The sequence below is a fragment of the Entelurus aequoreus genome, linkage group LG09, assembly GCF_033978785.1.
Source record: "Entelurus aequoreus isolate RoL-2023_Sb linkage group LG09, RoL_Eaeq_v1.1, whole genome shotgun sequence".
In the NCBI taxonomy this organism is placed as follows: domain Eukaryota; kingdom Metazoa; phylum Chordata; class Actinopteri; order Syngnathiformes; family Syngnathidae; genus Entelurus; species Entelurus aequoreus.
The window spans coordinates 62,927,057-62,942,487 of NC_084739.1; the positions used below are offsets into that span (position 1 = coordinate 62,927,057).

Genomic DNA, 15,431 nt, shown 5'->3' on the forward strand with positions numbered 1-15,431 from the left:
CCCTAACAACAAAGTACTTATCTATGTAACATGACAAGTTGTTGCCGTTTATGTGCTGACCCGAGTGGGCGGGGCACACATTACCTCCGCCAAGTCTTCCATATATATATTCTTCTACACATGCGCAAGTTCATTACAGCATAAAAATAAGTGACGCAAGCCAAGCATCCTGGTGATTTTTAGGGAAGCCACACTATGGGTGAGGGCGGACCTACGTCACTTCTGCCTACCAATCCCCGAGCAACCGGGAATTCGTTGAAAACAAAGCAGCTCACAGCGAACACAGCATTGACAGAAAAAGCATTTAACGAGCGTTGTGGCTTGGAAGTCGGCGTTAAATCCTTCATTTACGCATTTTTACTTATTCGCATATCGTGTGAAAAAATGTATTATTTGCGTCAGACTCGTCTCAGTGAACTTGAAAGCTTCTCAGGCTTAGCTTAGCTTGCTAGTTAGCTTAGCCTGCGCGCTACTAAGAAAGAGACGCGGAAGTTATCAACAACAAGATCAAGTGTTAGTGTATAAAATATTGACAGATTTGAGGGCTACATGTATTGTTTAAATACAACTGTTCTTCGCCAGGTGTTCTTTGGCCACCCTGGCTTACGTTTTCCCGGTGGTGTCCATCTTCATCTTAAAGGGAAACTTCGCTGCCTTTGGTATCCTCTCGTTGTCCGGTTTTCGAAAATGGCTAGCTAGGCTATAGACTATATAGTATATACCGCATGTTATTTTTGTACAACAACAACTTCAGCTGTCGAACGTTATAAGGTACAAATTCAACAAGTACAACATTAGCACGGACGTATAGCCAAGTTGTGGTTAAGAAGGTGGATTTGTGTTCCTTATATTTACCAGAAACGAAGTGATCCGAACACACGACCCGGGACTTTGGGGGACTCCAGTGAGAACCGTCTTCGTTTTCCCGGTGTAAAGCTGCGAGCCATTTGTCTCGTCTCTGTGGGCTTTTATCACGCTTTGGCAGAACAAAATACAACCTTTGTTTTCCCTGTTTCCGGTTGTGGTTAGCACAACCAAAAACAACACCGTTTTTCGGCATTTTGGAGGCAGAATGACGGGTTTAACCAGCGTAGGTCGACAGGTTAAAGAGTAATGACGACGGTTTGTTTTCAACGCCAGTCTCGTTGCTATGGCTCGAAGAACCCGTATGTAGCTCAGTTGCCCGGATGTCGGCCCTCACCCATTCAGCTATAATCTACTGTGTTGGACAGGAAGTCATGCACAATCACAAAATAAATTAGTTTCAAAATAAAATACAAAACCCAAAACCAGTGAAGTTGGCACGTTGTGTAAATGGTAAATAAAAACAGAATACAATGATTTGCATTGTCTTGCTGAAATAAGCAGGGGCGTCCATGAAAAAGACGTTATTTGGATGGCAACATATGTTGCTCCAAAAGCTGTATGTACCTTTCAGCATTAATGGTGCCTTCACAGATGTGTAAGTTACCCATGTCTTGGCCACTAATACACCCCCATACCATCACACATGCTGCCTTTTACACTTTCACCCTAGAACAATCCGGATGGTTCTATTCCTCTTTGGTCCGGAGGACACGACGACGTCCACAGTTTCCAAAAACAATTTGAAATGTGGACTCGTCAGACCACAGAACACTTTTCCACTTTGTATCAGTCCATCTTAGATGAGCTCAGGCCCAGCGAAGCCGACGGCGTTTCTGGGTGTTGTTGATAAACGGTTTCCGCCTCGCATAGGAGAGTTTTAACTTGCACTTACAGATGTAGCGACCAACTGTAGTTACTGACAGTGGGTTTCTGGAGTGTTCCTGAGCCCATGTGGTGATATCCTTTACACACACTTGTTGATGCAGTACAGCCTGAGGGATGGAAGGTCACGGGCTTAGCTGCTTACCTGCAGTGATTTCTCCAGATCTTTAAGGACCTCTCTGTTGCATACTTACCAACACCTCAGCGTGTCTCTGCTGACTAATGCAAGAATCCTACTGATCTTTAAGGACCTCTCTGTTGCATACTTACCAACACCTCAGCGTGTCTCTGCTGACTAACGCAAGAATCCTACTGATCTTTAAGGACCTCTCTGTTGCATACTTACCAACACCTCAGCGTGTCTCTGCTGACTAACGCAAGAATCCTACTGATCTTTAAGGACCTCTCTGTTGCATACTTACCAACACCTCAGCTTGTCTCTGCTGACTAATGCAAGAATCCTACAGATCTTTAAGGACCTCTCTGTTGCATACTTACCAACACCTCAGCGTGTCTCTGCTGACTAATGCAAGAATCCTACTGATCTTTAAGGACCTCTCTGTTGCATACTTACCAACACCTCAGCGTGTCTCTGCTGACTAATGCAAGAATCCTACTGATCTTTAAGGACCTCTCTGTTGCATACTTACCAACACCTCAGCGTGTCTCTGCTGACTAACGCAAGAATCCTACTGATCTTTAAGGACCTCTCTGTTGCATACTTACCAACACCTCAGCTTGTCTCTGCTGACTAATGCAAGAATCCTACTGATCTTTAAGGACCTCTCTGTTGCATACTTACCAACACCTCAGCGTGTCTCTGCTGACTAATGCAAGAATCCTACTGATCTTTAAGGACCTCTCTGTTGCATACTTACCAACACCTCAGCGTGTCTCTGCTGACTAACGCAAGAATCCTACAGATCTTTAAGGACCTCTCTGTTGCATACTTACCAACACCTCAGCGTGTCTCTGCTGACTAATGCAAGAATCCTACTGATCTTTAAGGACCTCTCTGTTGCATACTTACCAACACCTCAGCGTGTCTCTGCTGACTAATGCAAGAATCCTACTGATCTTTAAGGACCTCTCTGTTGCATACTTACCAACACCTCAGCGTGTCTCTGCGGACTAACGCAAGAATCCTACTGATCTTTAAGGACCTCTCTGTTGCATACTTACCAACACCTCAGCGTGTCTCTGCGGACTAACGCAAGAATCCTACAGATCTTTAAGGACCTCTCTGTTGCATACTTACCAACACCTCAGCGTGTCTCTGCTGACTAATGCAAGAATCCTACTGATCTTTAAGGACCTCTCTGTTGCATACTTACCAACACCTCAGCTTGTCTCTGCTGACTAATGCAAGAATCCTACTGATCTTTAAGGACCTCTCTGTTGCATACTTACCAACACCTCAGCGTGTCTCTGCTGACTAACGCAAGAATCCTACTGATCTTTAAGGACCTCGCTGTTGCATACTTACCAACACCTCAGCGTGTCTCTGCTGACTAATGCAAGAATCCTACTGATCTTTAAGGACCTCTCTGTTGCATACTTACCAACACCTCAGCTTGTCTCTGCTGACTAATGCAAGAATCCTACTGATCTTTAAGGACCTCTCTGTTGCATACTTACCAACACCTCAGCGTGTCTCTGCTGACTAATGCAAGAATCCTACTGATCTTTAAGGACCTCGCTGTTGCATACTTACCAACACCTCAGCGTGTCTCTGCTGACTAATGCAAGAATCCTACTGATCTTTAAGGACCTCTCTGTTGCATACTTACCAACACCTCAGCGTGTCTCTGCTGACTAATGCAAGAATCCTACTGATCTTTAAGGACCTCTCTGTTGCATACTTACCAACACCTCAGCTTGTCTCTGCTGACTAATGCAAGAATCCTACTGATCTTTAAGGACCTCTCTGTTGCATACTTACCAACACCTCAGCGTGTCTCTGCTGACTAATGCAAGAATCCTACTGATCTTTAAGGACCTCTCTGTTGCATACTTACCAACACCTCAGCTTGTCTCTGCTGACTAACGCAAGAATCCTACTGATCTTTAAGGACCTCTCTGTTGCATACTTACCAACACCTCAGCTTGTCTCTGCTGACTAATGCAAGAATCCTACTGATCTTTAAGGACCTCTCTGTTGCATACTTACCAACACCTCAGCTTGTCTCTGCTGACTAATGCAAGAATCCTACTGATCTTTAAGGACCTCTCTGTTGCATACTTACCAACACCTCAGCTTGTCTCTGCTGACTAATGCAAGAATCCTACTGATCTTTAAGGACCTCTCTGTTGCATACTTACCAACACCTCAGCGTGTCTCTGCTGACTAATGCAAGAATCCTACTGATCTTTAAGGACCTCTCTGTTGCATACTTACCAACACCTCAGCGTGTCTCTGCTGACTAATGCAAGAATCCTACTGATCTTTAAGGACCTCTCTGTTGCATACTTACCAACACCTCAGCTTGTCTCTGCTGACTAATGCAAGAATCCTACTGATCTTTAAGGACCTCGCTGTTGCATACTTACCAACACCTCAGCGTGTCTCTGCTGACTAATGCAAGAATCCTACTGATCTTTAAGGACCTCTCTGTTGCATACTTACCAACACCTCAGCTTGTCTCTGCTGACTAATGCAAGAATCCTACTGATCTTTAAGGACCTCTCTGTTGCATACTTACCAACACCTCAGCTTGTCTCTGCTGACTAATGCAAGAATCCTACTGATCTTTAAGGACCTCGCTGTTGCATACTTACCAACACCTCAGCGTGTCTCTGCTGACTAATGCAAGAATCCTACTGATCTTTAAGGACCTCTCTGTTGCATACTTACCAACACCTCAGCGTGTCTCTGCTGACTAATGCAAGAATCCTACTGATCTTTAAGGACCTCTCTGTTGCATACTTACCAACACCTCAGCGTGTCTCTGCTGACTAACGCAAGAATCCTACTGATCTTTAAGGACCTCGCTGTTGCATACTTACCAACACCTCAGCGTGTCTCTGCTGACTAATGCAAGAATCCTACTGATCTTTAAGGACCTCGCTGTTGCATACTTACCAACACCTCAGCGTGTCTCTGCTGACTAATGCAAGAATCCTACTGATCTTTAAGGACCTCTCTGTTGCATACTTACCAACACCTCAGCTTGTCTCTGCTGACTAATGCAAGAATCCTACTGATCTTTAAGGACCTCTCTGTTGCATACTTACCAACACCTCAGCGTGTCTCTGCTGACTAATGCAAGAATCCTACTGATCTTTAAGGACCTCTCTGTTGCATACTTACCAACACCTCAGCTTGTCTCTGCTGACTAATGCAAGAATCCTACTGATCTTTAAGGACCTCTCTGTTGCATACTTACCAACACCTCAGCGTGTCTCTGCTGACTAACGCAAGAATCCTACTGATCTTTAAGGACCTCTCTGTTGCATACTTACCAACACCTCAGCGTGTCTCTGCTGACTAACGCAAGAATCCTACTGATCTTTAAGGACCTCTCTGTTGCATACTTACCAACACCTCAGCTTGTCTCTGCTGACTAACGCAAGAATCCTACTGATCTTTAAGGACCTCTCTGTTGCATACTTACCAACACCTCAGCGTGTCTCTGCTGACTAACGCAAGAATCCTACTGATCTTTAAGGACCTCTCTGTTGCATACTTACCAACACCTCAGCGTGTCTCTGCTGACTAACGCAAGAATCCTACTGATCTTTAAGGACCTCTCTGTTGCATACTTACCAACACCTCAGCGTGTCTCTGCTGACTAACGCAAAAATCCTACTGATCTTTAAGGACCTCTCTGTTGCATACTTACCAACACCTCAGCGTGTCTCTGCTGACTAACGCAAGAATCCTACTGATCTTTAAGGACCTCTCTGTTGCATACTTACCAACACCTCAGCTTGTCTCTGCTGACTAACGCAAGAATCCTACTGATCTTTAAGGACCTCTCTGTTGCATACTTACCAACACCGAGACTTTCCAAGCCGCTTGACCTCAGGGATTCTAATACAGCAAAACGGAACATAATCAAGGCAAGAACGCTGTTGATTTTGAGCGACAGTAGACGATCACATGGTGCCTGTCCGTGCCTACAGTTTCCATCGCCACCACGACGAGAACACTATTGGTTTTGAACGTTGGCACAGGTAGAGGTCACCTTTCTACAGCACTGGTCCCGGTTTCCATCATTAGGATTGTCATTCATAGTCTGTAAAATAACACTATTTGTTTTGAAGACGTGTCAGTACAAACATGCTTGGGGCAAACAAAGCAGTTTATTGTCAGTGTGTGAACAAAGTCACAACAAGAACCCTTTTGATTTTTAATGATGGATGCAAGAATGTGGAAAGTGCTGTAACAGCAACAACTCATCAATGGACTTAAATGAAGTACAACTTTGTAATGTACATTTCTCTGTCAATGCAAGAAATCTATTGCTTTTTAAAAATAATAGCGAGGGCGAAAAGGTCAATGTGATTGTTCAGTTTCTAGCATTTCCTGCTCTGTCACACATACTCCTTTTGTCAATAACCTTATTGATTTTGAAGAAACTCCTATGCCTATTTGTCAATAACCTTATTGATTTTGAAGAAACTCCTATGCCTATTTGTCAATAACCTTATTGATTTTGAATAAACTCCTATGCCTATTTGTCAATAACCGTATTGATTTTGAATAAACTCCTATGCCTATTTGTCAATAACCTTATTGATTTTGAATAAACTATTATGCCTATTTGTCAATAACCTTATTGATTTTGAATAAACTATTATGCCTATTTGTCAATAACCTTATTGATTTTGAATAAACTATTATGCCTATGTGTCAATAACCTTTTTGATTTTGAATAAACTCCTATGCCTATTTGTCAATAACCTTATTGATTTTGAATAAACTCCTATGCGTATTTGTCAATAACCTTATTGATTTTGAATAAACTCCTACACCTATTTGTCAATAACCTTATTGATTTTGAATAAACCATTATGCCTATATGTCAATAACCTTATTGATTTTGAATAAACTCCTATGCCTATTTGTCAATAACCTTATTGATTTTGAAGAAACTCCTATGCCTATTTGTCAATAACCTTATTGATTTTGAAGAAACTATTATGCCTATTTGTCAATAACCTTATTGATTTTGAAGAAACTATTACGCCTATTTGTCAATAACCTCATTGATTTTGAAGAAACTATTATGCCTATTTGTCAATAACCTTATTGATTTTGAAGAAACTATTATGCCTATTTGTCAATAACCTTATTGATTTGGAATAAACTCCTATGCCTATATGTCAATAACCTTATTGATTTTGAATAAACTCTCATGCCTGTTTGTCAATAACCTTATTGATTTTGAATGAACCAGTATGCCTATGTGTCAATAACCTTTTTGATTTTGAATAAACTCCTATGCCTATTTGTCAATAACCTTATTGATTTTGAATAAACTCCTATGCCTATTTGTCAATAACCTTATTGATTTTGAATAAACTCCTACACTTATTTGTCAATAACCTTATTGATTGTGAATAAACCATTATGCCTATATGTCAATAACCTTATTGATTTTGAATAAACTCCTATGCCTATTTGTCAATAACCTTATTGATTTTAAAGAAACTCCTATGCCTATTTGTCAATAACCTTATTGATTTTGAAGAAACTATTATGCCTATTTGTCAATAACCTTATTGATTTTGAATAAACTCCTATGCCTATTTGTCAATAACCTTATTGATTTTGAAGAAACTATTATGCCTATTTGTCAATAACCTTATTGATTTGGAATAAACTCCTATGCCTATATGTCAATAACCTTATTGATTTTGAATAAACTCTCATGCCTGTTTGTCAATAACCTTATTGATTTTGAATGAACCAGTATGCCTATGTGTCAATAACCTTTTTGATTTTGAATAAACTCCTATGCCTATTTGTCAATAACCTTATTGATTTTGAAGAAACTCCAATGCCTATTTGTCAATAACCTTATTGATTTTGAATAAACTCCTATGCCTATTTGTCAATAACCTTATTGATTTTGAAGAAACTCCAATGCCTATTTGTCAATAACCTTATTGATTTGGAATAAACTCTTATGGCTATTTGTCAATAACCTTATTGATTTTGAATAAACTCCTATGCCTATTTGTCAATAACCTTATTGATTTGGAATAAACTCTTATGCCTATGTGTCAATAACCTTATTGATTTTGAATAAACTCCTATGCCTATTTGTCAATAACCTTATTGATTTTGAAGAAACTATTATGCCTATTTGTCAATAACCTTATTGATTTTGAATAAACTCTCATGCCTGTTTGTCAATAACCTTATTGATTTTGAATGAACCAGTATGCCTATGTGTCAATAACCTTTTTGATTTTGAATAAACTCCTATGCCTATTTGTCAATAACCTTATTGATTTTGAAGAAACTCCAATGCCTATTTGTCAATAACCTTATTGATTTTGAATAAACTCCAATGCCTATTTGTCAATAACCTTATTGATTTTGAAGAAACTATTATGCCTATTTGTCAATAACCTTATTGATTTGGAATAAACTCCTATGCCTATTTGTCAATAACCTTATTGATTTTGAAGAAACTCCTATGCCTATTTGTCAATAACCTTATTGATTTGTAAGACTTAGTAAAACAAAGATGTAGTTGACATCTTCATTGTCACTTGCTAACTCTGACAAGTACAACTTTTCCTTGCTTATTCAAAGACAGTCTCCGTCAAGGCAAGAACTCTGTTGATTTTGAAGAAAGGCAGACGGAGCTGAAACAAGAAATAGGTGCATCTTCTCTGTCATCTCTCCAGCAGGGCTCAGTTTGTACATGTGATGTTGTTGTCTCATCCCCACAATTGCACTTTCTTTCTTTCTTTCCGAGTCTTCCTATTGTGCCAAACACCAACTACGTCCAATAAAGGTCAGCATCATGTGGATCAACAACATGCTTTGCTGGATGGATGGATAGGACATCTTGAAAAAAGACCTATTTAGAATAAATATAGATCTAAAAAAATACATGTTGAATACAAAAATTAATTTCTGCGTGGTTATTGTCGCACGCTAACTTTTCTAGGATCCTGATATGCACAGCGAAACGTTACAAATCCCAAACTATTCTATTCTCCATCAAGGCAGTAAGTCTTCTATTGATTTTTGAACTGAGAGGATCTTCCCTGTACTGGTCACCATTTATTTTGATGACCAGTAATATATACATTCTTGTAATTAAGGCCGAAAGAGCTGCTAACTCTCAATTTGACTGGCTTCTAATGAACACAAGACATGTTTCTTGATTTCCAATGATACACTAATAAGAGTATTTATGAAGCATATGCGGATGTCACTGAGCCAAATGATCAAAATGAGAGGATGTTTCCTTCTCACTCTCTACAGTTATGGTCTCTTCTTTGAGTTCTTTACACAACTGTCACTCTGGACAATAACTATTGATTTAGAAGACTTTTCAAAGTACAGATAGGTTACTGTTAGGGATGTCCGATAATGGCTTTTTGACGATATCCGATATTCCGATATTGTCCAACTCTTTAATTACCGATACCGATATCAACCGATACCGATATCAACTGATACATGCAGTCGTGGAATTAACACATTATTATGCCTAATTTGGACAACCGTGTATGGTGAAGATAAGGTACTTTTTAAAAAAAAACAAAAAAAAACAAGATAACTAAATTAAAAACATTTTCTTGAATAAAAAAGAAAGTAAAACAATATAAAAACAGTTACATAGAAACTAGTAATTAATGAAAATGAGTAAAATGAAGTGTTAAAGGTTAGTACTATTAGTGGAGCAGCAGCACGCACAATCATGTGTGCTTACGGACTGTATCCCTTGCAGACTGTATTGATATATATTGATATATTGTTAATATTAATAACTGTATCCCTTGCAGACTGTATTGATATATGTTGATATATTGTTAATATTAATAACTGTATCCCTTGCAGACTGTATTGATATATATTGATATATTGTTAATATCAATAACTGTATCCCTGCAGACTGTATTGATATATGTTGATATATTGTTAATATTAATAACTGTATCCCTTGCAGACTGTATTGATATATATTGATATATAATGTAGGAACCAGAATATTGATAACAGAAAGAAATGGGGGAGGGACGTTTTTTGGGTTGGTGCACTAATTGTAAGTGTATCTTGTGTTTTTTATGTTGATTTAATAAAAATAAAAAATAAAAATAAAAATAAAAAATAAAAAAACGATACAGATAATAAAAAAAAACAATACCGATAATTTCCGATATTACATTTTAACGCATTTATCGGCCGATAATATCGGACATCCCTAGTTACTGTACCTCAAAGGCTTTACTATCTGCTAACTGCCATGTTTTACTAAGAATAGGAATGTTAAAAAAAAATAAAATCAAAGCAAGAATCCTGTGTATTTCTGAAAGTATCCAAACTTGAGGTAAAATGTGTGGTTGGTGATGCTGCTGCCATATCACTATTACTGACGATAGAAGTGTTGTTGATGAAGACAAAATTAATGGGCGGAGCCCAATCAAGCATTGATGTGTGCATGGAAGCCACGCCCTCTTTCTTCTCTTTTTTTTTTTTACAATTTGTCGCACTTTTATTATTTCATTATTTTTATCTTGCAATTTTACTTTTTATCCTAACTAGGGATGTCCGATAATGGCTTTTTGCCGATATCCGATATTGTCCAACTCTTTAATTACCGATACCGATATCAACCAATACCGATATATACAGTCGTGGAATTAGCACATTATTATGCCTAATTTGGACAACCAGGTATGGTGAAGATAAGGTCCTTTTTTTAAAAAAAAATAATAAAATAAAATAAGATAAATAAATTAAAAACATTTTCTTGAATAAAAAAAAAAGTAAAACAATATAAAAACAGTTACATAGAAACTAGTAATGAATGAAAATGAGTAAAATTAACTGTTAAAGGTTAGTACTATTAGTGGAGCAGCAGCACGCACAATCATGTGTGCTTACGGACTGTATCCCTTGCAGACTGTATTGATATATATTGATATATAATGTAGGAAGCAGAATATTAATAACAGAAAGAAACAACCCTTTTGTGTGAATGAGTGTAAATGGGGGAGGGAGGTTTTTTGGGTTGGTGCACTAATTGTAAGTGTATCTTGTGTTTTTTATGTGGATTTAATAAAAAATAAATTAAAAAACGATACCGATAATTTAAAAAAACGATACCGATATTTTCCGTTATTACATTTTAAAGCATTTATCGGCCGATATTATCAGACATCTCTAATCGTAACCCTTTCACCGTATTGCCTACTCAGTGGCCTAGTGGTTAGAGCAGGGGTCACCAACCTTTTTGAAAGCAAGAGCTACTTCTTGGGTAGTGATTCATGCGAAGGGCTACCAGTTTGATACACACTTCAATAAATTGCCAGAAATAGCCAATTTGCTCAATTTACCTTTAACTCTATGTTATTATTAATAATTAATGATATTTACACTTAATTGAACGGTTTAAAAGAGGAGAAAACACGAAAAAAATGACAATTAAATTTTGAAACATAGTTTATCTTCAATTTCAACTCTTTAAAATTCAAAATTCAACCGAAAAAAAGAAGAGAAAAACTAGCTAATTCGAATCTTTTTGAAAAAATTAAAAAAAGAATTTATGGAACATCGTTAGTAATTTTTCTTGATTAAGATTAATTTTAGAATTTTGATGACATGTTTTAAATAGGTTAAAATCCAATCTGCACTTTGTTAGAATATATAACAAATTGGACCAAGCTATATTTCTAATAAAGACAAATCATTATTTCTTCTAGATTTTCCAGAACAAACATTTTAAAAGAAACTCAAAAGACTTTGAAATAAGATTTAAATTTGATTCTACAGATTTGCCAGAATAATTTTTTTGAATTTTAATCATAATAAGTTTGAAGAAATATTTCACAAATATTCTTCGTCAAAAAAACAGAAGCTAAAATGAAGAATTAAATTACAATTTATTTATTATTCTTCACAATAGAAAAAATAAATGTACTTGAACATTGATTTAAATTGTCAGGAAAGAAGAGGAAGGAATTTAAAAGGTAAAAAGGTATATGTGTTTAAAAATCCTAAAATCATTTTTAAGGTTGTATTTTTTCTCTAAAATTGTCTTTCTGAAAGTTATAAGAAGCAAAGTAAAAAATGTATGAATTTATTTAAACAAGTGAAGACCAAGTCTTTAAAATATTTTTCTTGGATTTTCAAATTCTATTTGAGTTTTGTCTCTCTTAGAATTAAAAATGTCGGGCAAAGTGAGACCAGCTTGCTAGTAAATAAATACAATTTAAAAAATACAGGCAGCTCACTGGTAAGTGCTGCTATTTGAGCTATTTTTAGAACAGGCCAGCGGGCTACTCATCTGGTCCTTACGAGCTACCTGGTGCCCGCGGGCACCGCGTTGGTGACCCCTGGGTTAGAGTGTCCGCCCTGAGGTGGGTAGGTTGCGAGTTCAAACCCCGGCCGAGTCATACCAAAGACTATAAAAATGGGAGCCATTACCTCCCTGCTTGGCACTCAGCATCAAGGCTTGGAATTGGGGGTTAAATCCCCAAAAAATGATTCCCGGGCGCGGCCGCTGCTGCTCACTGCTCCCCTCACCTCCCAGGGGGTGATCAAGGGTGATGGGTCAAATGCAGAGAATAATTTCGCCACACCTAGTGTGTGTGTGACAATCATTGCTACTTTAACTTTTAACTTGAACACTACCGTATTTTTCGGACTATAAGTCAGTTTTTTTCATAGTTTGGCCGGGGGTGCGACTTATACTCAGGAGCGACTTATGTGTGAACACATTAGCGTAAAATATCCAATATTATTTATCTCATATACGTAAGAGACTACACCAGGGGTCGGCAACCCGCGGCTCTTTGACCACTCTGATGCGGCTCAGCTGCATACTTGCCGACCCCCCCGATTTTCCCAGGAGACTTACGGATCTCAGTGCCTTTCTTGGAAATCTCCTGGGGTAAATATTCTCCAGTTTTCACCCTTACAACTAAATTAAAATCTCCCGAGGCAAATATTCTCCAATTTACACCCTAACAACTTAATCAAGGGCATGCCATGATAGCACTGCATTTGCTGATCCTCTATAACCCCCCCCACCCCCCCACCCCCCTTCGTGCGTCGGTTGAGGTGGGCGGGGTTTGGTGGTAGCGGGGGTGTACAATGTAGACCGGAAGAGTTAGGGCTGCATGGGATTCTGGGTATTCGATGTGTTGTGTTATGTTGTGTTACGGTGCAGATGTTCTCCAGAAATGTGTTTGTCATTCTTTTTCGGTGTGGGTTCACAGTGTGGCGCATATTTGTAACGTAACAGTGTTAATGTTGTGTTAAATTATACGGCCACCGTCAGCGTAAGCTGTGTGGCTGTTGACTAAGTATGCCTTGCTGTCACTTTCGTGTGTAAGCAGTAGCTGCATTTAACATGTGGCCGAGCAGGTACGCTGTGTGTACAGACTGTAGAGGGCGCTAAAGGCAGTGCCAACACGCCCTACATTTCGGGTATCTCCCGGAAAGATTGGGAGAGTTGGCAAGTATGACGCTGTCAAGCGTCGTTAATGTAAAACTAGCAGGCCGTACTAACGTTAAATTGTTATAATAAGGTGCGGGCCTGAGACCCCTGGTTTAAACATAGCCCCCCCCAAAAAAAAAGCTTAGTATGCAGTGTTATTTCATTTTAAATTTCAAAAGAGTTTTGTGGCTCCCATTGTTATCTTTAATTTGTGAAACTCGTCGAAATGGCTCTTTGAGTGGTAAAGGTTGCCGACCCCTGGACTAGACGTATAAGATTTCATGGGATTTAGGAGTGACAGATTGTTTGGTAAACGTATAGCATGTTCTATATGTTATAGTTATTTGAATGACTCTTACCATAATATGTTACGTTAACATACCAGTTGGTTATTTATGCCTCATATAACGTACACTTATTCAGCCTGTTTATTTACTTAAAATTGCCTTTCAAATGTCTATTCTTGATGTTGGCTTTTATCAAATACATTTCCCCCAAAAATGCAACTTATACTCCAGTGCGACTTATATATGTTTTTTTTCCTTCTTTATTATGCATTTTCGGCCGGTGCGACTTATACTCCGGAGCGACTTATACTCCGAAAAATACGGTATCTTGTTTAGCTTATGCATTGTTTATGTTCTTTGTTTTGTTTGCTGTATGCTTTTTAACCTGTAAAGCTCCAATTTAAAAATTGTCATAAACGTGCTGTACAAATAAAGTTGCCTTGCCTTGTCCTCAGGCTGCCTATGCCCTCCAAGACCTGGTTGGAACTGGTTTTAACGTCAGTTGCAATAAGTGCACAATGACAGTACAAATAAAACCTGGCACAGAGAGAAAGGATTACTTCTTAAATCCCAAACTAAAGCTAGTGGGCGGGGGGGAGAATAGCAGGTGACCTCTGCTTGCTTGGCAGCCTTCTCGCAGCCTGACTTCCCAGACTCTGCTCTTGTCCAATCACAGCATTCCTCTTCATTAGGCGCTACATAACCATGGTGAGTCCACATACCAATAAAAAGTCTGCGCACTAACCGGCGGCGAGCCTATTAGAAGCATCCCTGCTGAAGACACGGGAGAAGCCGCAGCACGCTGTTCTCATCCCGAGGGGGCGTCGACGCTGGCAGGCCCCTCCCCCTCCCCTGCCAATCGCCGGCTGCTCGGATCGGTTCAGGTTTCTGCAAGAGAACGCCAGTAAAAACAGTCAGAGAAGAAAGGAGGACTCTCTCCAGGGGGGGGTGTTGTGTGAGCAAAGGTCACCTGAGGAGGAGAGGTCCTCCCAGCCTATGGAGGGCTCCCCATGCTCGGACCCCGCCCCGCAAAAAGGGTCAAGTAAGACAATCCGATCTTGAGAACAAAAGCGGCTTGGGCCGGAACCAAACAGACGTCCCTGGAACGGAAAGTGTTACAGAAGCAAAGTGCAGGCCAGGTAACAGCAGAGTAATGAAAGTAAAATAAAGTAAAAGTACTCACATGTACAGATTAGGGCTGCAACTAACGATTAATTTGATAATCGATCAATCTGTCGATTATTACTTCGATTAATAATCGGATAAAAGAGACAAACTTTATTTCTATCCTTTCCGGTATTTTATTGAAAAAAACAGCATACTGGCACCATACTTATTTTGATTATTGTTTCTCAGCTGTTTGTACATGTTGCAGTTTTTAAATGTTTATTTAAAAAAAAAAAAAAAAAAAAAATTAAAAAAAAAAAAGCCTCTGCGCATGCGCACAGCATAGATCCAACGAATGGATGACTAAATTAATCGGCAACTATTTTTATAATCGATTAGTTGTTGCAGCCCTAGTACAGATGTATGCAAAGTGGTACATGTAGGAGTACACGTGTGCAGTCAGAGTACTCCACTTTGTTGCACTTGTGAAAACACATTTGTTTACGACTTACTCTTCCAATGGTACTTAAAACCAACCCAAATGAAAGTAATCAGGGGCCGTACTTATCAAGCTTCTTTGAGTGCCATTTTACACTTAAGTCCTGAGAATTTGCAAAATTTAGTCCTACTCTCAAACTTAAGAATAAAAGCTTTT

The 15,431-nt window shown here is 38.9% G+C and overlaps 1 protein-coding gene across 2 annotated transcripts in view; it reads right to left on the reverse strand.

The window, feature by feature from the left end:
- The window catches only part of slc16a9b (solute carrier family 16 member 9b), a 34,825-nt gene extending 20,059 nt beyond the window's left edge, over positions 1–14,766 (reverse strand). The window contains exons 1-2 of one of the 2 annotated variants that reach the window (XM_062059121.1): positions 14,640–14,766; positions 14,415–14,557 (exon numbers count right to left, since the gene is read on the reverse strand). The gene's annotated coding sequence lies outside the window, so the exon portion shown is untranslated. Of the gene's footprint in view, positions 1–855; positions 1,207–14,414; positions 14,558–14,639 lie in introns of those variants that run through there. The other variant, XM_062059122.1, reaches the window with a different exon arrangement.
- Positions 14,767–15,431: the final 665 nt, after the last annotated feature.